Genomic DNA, 7726 nt, shown 5'->3' on the forward strand with positions numbered 1-7726 from the left:
TTTTCCGTAGGGCTGTAGCATTTTACATTCCTACCTCATTGCACCAGAGTTCCAGTTTCTCCACATTCTCACCAACGCTTATTGTTTTCTGTTTTGTTTTTGTTTTTTTTATAGTAGCCATCATAATTGGTGTGAGGTGGTATCTCATTGTAGTTTTGAGTTTCATTTCTCTAGTGAATTAGTGATGTTGAGCATCTTTTCGTGAGTTTATTGGCCATTTACGAATATATATCTTCTTTGGAGAAATGTCTATTCAAGTCCTTTGCTCATTTTTGGGTTCTTTGCTGTTCTGTTTGTTTATTTCAGCAGTTCTTTATATTTTCTGGATATTAATCCCTTATCAGATATGTAATTTGTAAATATTTTCTCCTATTCTGTGAGTTGTCTTTTTATTCTGTTGATAATGTTCCTTGATGCACAAAAGTTTCTTTAACCTTTAGGAAATCTAATTTGTCTATTTTTTCTTTTGTTGCTTGTGTCTTTGGTGTCATATCTAAGAAATCATTAACAAACTCAATCTCGTAAAAAATTGCCTCTATGTTTTCTTCTAAGGGTTTTCTAGTTTTAGCTCTTACATTTAGGTCTTTGATCCATTTTGAGTTGATCTTTGTTTATGGTGTTAGTTCAGAGTCCAACTTCATTCTTTTTTCATTCTTGTATATATTCAGATGTCCCAGCATCATTTCTTGAAAAGATTGTCCTTTCCCCCTTTCATTGGTCTTGGCACCTTTGTTGAAAATTATTTGACCATATTTGCAAGGGTTTATTTCTGGGCTCTATATTCCATTCCTTTGATCTATATATTTGTCTTTATACCAGTACCACAATGTTCTGACTACCACAGCTTTGAAATCAAGAAGTATGAGTCCTCCAACTTTATTCTTCTTTTTCAAGATTGTTTTAGCTAGTCAGGGTCCCTTGAGATTCCATATGAATTTATGATAGATTTTTCTATTTTTATAAAAATTATTGGGGTTTTGATATGAATTGGATTGAATCTGTAGATTGCTTTGGGTGGTGTTGACACCTTAACAATTTTGTCTTCCAATCATGAACAAAGGACCTTTTTCCATTATGATGTGTTTTTAATATTAAGAATGTACATTGGAAGTTATCGAATAGCTTTTTTGGCATTGAGATGATCATTTTTAAAGGGATAATTACATTAACAGATATATTAATATTCAACCATCCTTACATTCCTGGGATAAAGCCAACTTGGTCATGATAAACTACTCTTTTGTCATGTTGCTGGATTTGACTTGCTAGGATATTTAAGATTTTTGCTTTTTTTTTAACAGATTTTATTAGGGAATTGGGGGGACGGGAACAGCACTGGGGAATCGGGGGAAGGGGAACAGACAAGTTGCTGTCATTTTGTTCTTCAGTCTAATTGTGGAGGACGTTGCTTCACTGGCCCATGTTGGTATTATCATTGCGCTCTTCCCGGGTGAGGCAGATAGGTCGCTGGCTTATGGACGGCCGTTCACGTCAGTTCTTGGCAGCTCACACTGGTGCCAACCACTCACGCTGGCTGCCGGCCACACATGGTAGCTTATGGCAGCCCACTGCAGCAGGGGCCGCAGCCTACACCATCACCGGTGACTCACGGCAGCCCAGCTCCAGGTTGAGCTGTTGTTCAGCATCTTAGCTGTAGAGGGCAGTGTCACTGGCCCCCATAACTGGAGCCCTGCTGCTCAGAGCTGGCGTCCCAAGCCAGCTCTTAACCAACGCGCCACTCAGCCGGCCCTGCTTTTCTATTCCTAAGAAAGGTTGGTAATTATTCTCTTTTGGATTTGATTAGGTTTTTCTATCACACTTGTGCTAGCTTTGTAAAATGTATTGGGAAAATTCCTATATCTCTAATGGTGAACTTTTTTATAGCATGGGAAATAGCTGCATCCATTGTTTCATACTAGCTATGAATTTCACACAGGTTCAGAGATACAAATATGTAACTGTCTTCATTTCTCCATAACATACACTTAGTTCAAGACCGCTTATTTCTGCTAATGAAAGAAAACTTACTCTTACAAATTTCGCCACTTTTGTACTGAAATGTGTCAATTCGGAGAATAGACTGAAATCAATTACACATTCTTCCCCTCTTCCTCTCTCTTCTCCATGGTGATCTGAATTCCAGGAGGTTCACTCACCTTTCTAGCATGAGGTGAGTTATTTGGTCTTTGTGCCACCTCCTGCCTCTGTTGCCACGTGCTGGCATCTGCTGCTGTTGTGCCCAGCACAGTTCTAGCCCATGAATACTGCAGATCCTTGTCCTGATTGATGACAGGACTCTACAGGTTTGTCTACCTGCCTACTCACTACTTCTCTTGACCCCTAAGGCTTGGCTGCTTTCCCTCAACTGCCCAGGGTATAGGAACGAGTAAGACTACATTCACCCAGATGATCAACTTAATCATTTTCATTTCACCACCCTTGTTCCATGTCGTTTAAGGTTTGCTGCACCATGGAGAGCCAGCCTATGTGTCTCTGTGCTCTGGGACTCCTTTGAAACTACCCACGGTTTCTCTCACCCTGGCCCTTAGTTTCAATCAGGGGAGAGCCAGGGTGCCGAGCACTCTTCAGAGACTCTTTGTTTGATGCCTGTTAATATCACCTTCAAGACTCCTTCCTCTGTCAGCTGGTTATGCTCTTTCATTTCGGGGTGAGAAAACTGTCCTTCTATGATCGATCATAAACTATGTTCTCATCGATTTCATCAATAGCCATTGATTTGTAAAGTCAAGTTTTTTAAAATACAAAACAAAATAAAAATAACTTCTTTCTCCAAAATCTGATTCTAGAATATCAAGTGGGTTTTTTTGTTTGTTTGTTTGTTTGGTTGGTTTTTCGGCATTTAGGCTCTGTCTCCCCAACAAGATAAAACCTGCTTTGAAACTCAAAGCTGAGCAATGACTTTCTTGTTCCAGTCTCCTTACCATGTCCATAAAGCTGTGAATGCCTTTGAGTTAAGGATGGCTGATGAGCTGCTGGGCAAATAGGAGAAACTGGGAGTTACTTTTAATGAAAAAATGCATCAGTTAACGTTAAATGAAATATCCTGCTATCTTAGCAATCATTTTCTCATAAAGTCACCTGGGTCTAGTACGTATCCAGAATGTAATTCTTTGATAACATTTTTAAAATTTCCATTGTTATTTGTTTCTTTGTGCTTTTTATTTTTTGTAAATTTGAATGCCTTATGTATTCTGAAAAGCTATCAGTTGTTTGTTTGTTTTTGGGTTTTTTTTTAGATTTTTATTGGGGAATTGAGGGATGGGAACAGTTCTGGGGAATTGGGGAAGGGGAACAGACAAGTTGCTGTCCTTTTGTTCTTCAGTCTAGTTGTGGAGGACGTTGCTTCCCTGGCCCAAGTTGGCACCATCATTGCGCTCTTCCCGGCTGACGCAGATCAGTTGCTGGCTTCTGGATGGCCACTCACTGCAGCTGCTGGCCGCTCACGCTGGCTGCTGGCTACATAGCCCATGGCAACCCACCACAGCAGGGGCTGCAGCCTAACGCTGTCGCCGGCGACTCACAGCAGCCCAGCTCCAGGTTGAGCTGTTGTTCAGCATCTTAGCTGTGGAGGGCAGTGTCACTGGCCCTCATATGTGGGATCCGAACCGGGGCCCTCTGGCGTCCCAAGCCAGTTTTTAACCATCACGCCACTCGGCCTGCCCAGCTATCAGTTTTATCAATATTTTCAAATTGATTAGCATAGTGGTGTATATATGTTATTCATAATTTTAAAAAGTACCTTTGTATCTGTAATTATATCCCTTTCTTTATATTCCTGGTAATTTCTCTCTTTGACCTGCATCTGTCAGTGATTAGCTGCAGAAAATAACATCCTTCTAACTGGGGTAAGCAGAAAGGAAACCATGTCAGCGTGAAAAATAACTTAGAGAATTGCTGAGAAGACTGAAGAAACATGTTTAAGTTTGAACTCTCAAAGACAGTTTCTTCCTAAGGCATATGTGGACACTCAGAGAGTCATATTATGGACCCACTTTTTACCCCACTCTACTTTCTTTAGCACATTGTAAGAATCATCTCAATGATGTCTCACAAAACCCCACGAGACAGGGCAAAAACAAATACCACTGAGTCCATGGTCTCCAAACAGGTCAAAAGGACCGGGACCTGACATCATTTTTTAAATGCTAGGTAACCATGGGTCAAAGTAGAGTTGGGATGAGCCATTAGGCTTTGGTGATCGTTACAGGTAAGTACCTAAGACCCTCTTCCAAGAATCTGCAATTGTTAACATCTTTGGGTCGGTCTGGTGTCCTGAGGAATCTGTGCATGGAGCCAGAATGGGACACAATTGGTTTTGAGGGAATGTCTGGGCTACACTGTCTCTCTGGCCCCTTTGAATGATTTGAGGTATTGTTGCTCATCTGAAAGATATTGGAGGGGCAGCTGGAGATAACTCCCGAGAAACTTGTACTCCCAGTCTTTTCCTGTAGTTTTCCCTTCCTTTCTGATGGCTTGTTGGTCTTTTACTGATTTGATTTGCAAGTACTCTTTATGAATTCTGGATGCGGCAGTGTTATTGGCAATATGCAATGAAGTATTTTATATCTGTGGTCTCTCTTTTTTTATTCTCCCACACATAGTATAGATCATTTATTTCTCTTCCAGCCCTGGTTTCAGTACATAGATGGCTTCACTTCACCCTTTGGGTTGACAGTTTTTTCCAGGTTGCTGCTGGTGATAGGATAAAGCTCAGCATAGAAGGCCCTCAGGTTCAACACCATGGGCCTGAGCTCCCCACGGGCCACCTCATCTCGCTCATGCACTCAGTAATCTATTACATGGGTTTCCTTAGAGGCCTTGCCCCAGCATCAGCATTCTGAGAAGTACTTGGAAGTGGTTGTCTGGAAGGCTTCTACTTTGGTCTTGACTGCATTCAGCCTCTTCAGCACCTTCTCCTGGATTGCCACCCCAAAGTCATTTTCATTCTCAATCTTGGGGATCAGGTGCTGGATCCATGGAAAAATGTATCCAGGATGCATTTTTCTCTGAGAGTCCAGACTTCTGGCTTACCCGGGGCAAATAGGGCCAGGACCTTCTCATCCCCAGGAAGAAAGCCACATTTAGGGCCTTCTTTCATCTCCTGCTTATCGTTTTCCATCTCATTACCCTTGGGTGGGGGGGTCTGGAATAGGGGTGTCCAGTGAGGCCCGGAGAGAGGTCAGGTCAGCCATGTTGAGGGAGTCCTCTTGCAAGAGCTGATTCAGGTGTATGATTGTCTGTGGCAAGAGTCTGTAGAGGAATTCTTCAGCCGCCTGGAAAAGATTTTGCCAGAAGACATTCACCTGTTTGTGGGCTTCCCCGCTGAGGCGCACCCCCACAAGGCTTGGCCATGATGCTCTAGTTGCTAGATCTTCGGTCTCCTATATCGGTGGTCTCTTGTTAGGAAAAAGACTTTTTGTTTTAAATATAGTCAGATCTATAGATCTTTTTTCATATAGTTTGTGTCTTTTCTGTACTATTTCCTTCCCTACCTTAAAGTCATAAAGATTCTCTCCTGCATTTTCTTCTAAAGACTTAAAATTTTCTATTTAGGGTTGGCTGGTTAGCTCAGCTAGTTAGAGCGTGGTGCTGCTAACACCAAGGTTGCTGGTTCAATCCTTGCATGGGCCACTGTGAGCTGTGCCCTCCTTAAAAAAAAAATTATTATAAAATTTTCTACTGTAATACATTTTAAAAATTCACCTGAGATTGGGGGAGGGGTGTTGTCACTTTGAGTGGTAAAAAGTATAACTAGTGCACTGTGTTGTACAGCTGAAACTAATTTTTTAAAAATTTTATTTCACAATAAAAAATAAAATAAAATAAAATAAAATTCACCTGAGGGCCTGCCAAATGGCGCGTTGGTTAAGAGCTGGCTTGGGACGCCAGAGGACCCTGGTTCAGATCCCACATATGTGGGCCAATGACACTGCCCTCTACAGCTAAGATGCTGAACAACAGCTCAACCTGGAGCTGGGCTGCTGTGAGTCGCCAGTGACGGCGTAGGCTGCAGCCCCTGCTGCAGTGGGTTGCCATGGGCTACTTACTGTGTGTAGCCAGCAGCCGCAGTGAGTTCAGAAGCTGGCGACTGATCTGCCTCACCCGGGAAGAGCGCAATGATGGTGCCAACTTGGGCCNATATTAAACTATTTCAACTAAATAAATAGGCACCTCTATTGATTCAACTCTTTTAAAAAATTAAGACTTCTTTTATATTGGATTTTAGCATTTTCTCCATATCGATCTATGATTTAAGGTAGATATTATTTAATTTGTTTGGAAAGAGCTTCCTAATTTAAGTTGACTTAGATGTGGTTTTGGTTTTTTTTTATTAAAAAATTATTTATTTAAATTGTAAAATGTTGGGTTGTCGGAAAAGTCATGATGCATTTTTGCAATGAAAAACATAGAAAAAATATGTCATGACTTTTCTGACAACCCAATACATAACCATAAAATCTATCATTTTAACCATTTTTAAGTGTACAGTTCAGTGGCATTAAACACATTCACACTGTTGGGCAGCCATCACTACCATCCATCTGCAGAACATTTTTCTTCTTACAAAACCAAAACTGTCTCCATTAAAACTATCTCCCCATCCTCCCTCCTCCTCAGTCCCTGGCACCACCATTGTACTCTCTGTCTCAATGAATTTAACTACTTACTCTTAAGTACCTCATATAGTTTTTGTCCTTTTGTGACTGGCTTATTTCACTTAGCATCATGCCTTCAAGGTTCATCCACTTTGTACCATGTGTAAGAATTTCCTACCTTTCTAAGGCTCAGTAATCTACCATATATGTGATATATGATACATATATGAGGTCGGGCAATTAAGTTCGCGAACTCATCCTAGAAAAAGTGCTGAGATAGAAAAATTATAGGCTGTCAGGAAAATGACGGCAGTGTAGGGGATTAAGACAGAGACCATAACAAAGCCAGAGAAAATAACTTTAATAGCTAGCTAATAGATTCAAGCTACAGGACCTGCCAGAGGAATCAGGTCAGGTGTAGGGGTAGGAGGCCACTGAGCTTGTAAGAAAGTCATTCAAGCTGCAAAGCCTGCCAAAATTATCAGCTCAGGGTTGGGGAAGGGAGCCAATCAGCTTGCAGAACCCGCCGAGATTGACTACCTAGGTACAGAAGATCCATCAGCTTTGACTCAGAGTTATTATAACTCCCAGCACAGCCAGCCTGGGGGGCATTTCGTTAGAATCACCCCTCTCTGCAGATGTGCAGAGAGCTTTTCTCTTGCAACTTTTCTCTTACACTTTTGCAATAAAACTGCTTCTGCTTAAACCTTGCTTCTCCGGATCTGCATTTCCATTCTTCGATAATGGAGATCACGATCCCAGGGAATTACATCAGGTTCCTATTTCAGTGCTACATACCTCATTGTTGACTATCACTACAGTCACTTTCAAAGTACTCCCAGTGGGAAGNCCATAATGGCTCTTTATATATTCAGAATATTAATCTTTTGTCATCTGTTGGAAATATTATTTCCTAGCTTGACTTTTATCTTGTTTATTGGCATTTGATAATTTTATGCTTATGTATGTGCATCCAAAAATTTCAGATTTTTGTCTCTTAGAGACATGAATTTTTTGGTTTCGATTTCTTTGCTTTTAATTTAACAAGGCCTTTCCTTCCCCAATAGCATATAAACATTTTATATTATTCTTCTCATTCTTTCATAGTT

General features: G+C 41.0%; 1 pseudogene; it reads right to left on the bottom strand.

Moving 5' to 3' along the window:
• Positions 1 to 4655: 4655 nt before the first annotated feature.
• LOC109375956 (proteasome activator complex subunit 2 pseudogene) lies at positions 4656 to 5373 on the bottom strand (annotated as a pseudogene).
• Between the last annotated feature and the right edge of the window lie 2353 nt (positions 5374 to 7726).

Source organism: Hipposideros armiger, unplaced genomic scaffold, assembly GCF_001890085.2.
Source record: "Hipposideros armiger isolate ML-2016 unplaced genomic scaffold, ASM189008v1 scaffold_1015, whole genome shotgun sequence".
Classification (NCBI taxonomy): domain Eukaryota; kingdom Metazoa; phylum Chordata; class Mammalia; order Chiroptera; family Hipposideridae; genus Hipposideros; species Hipposideros armiger.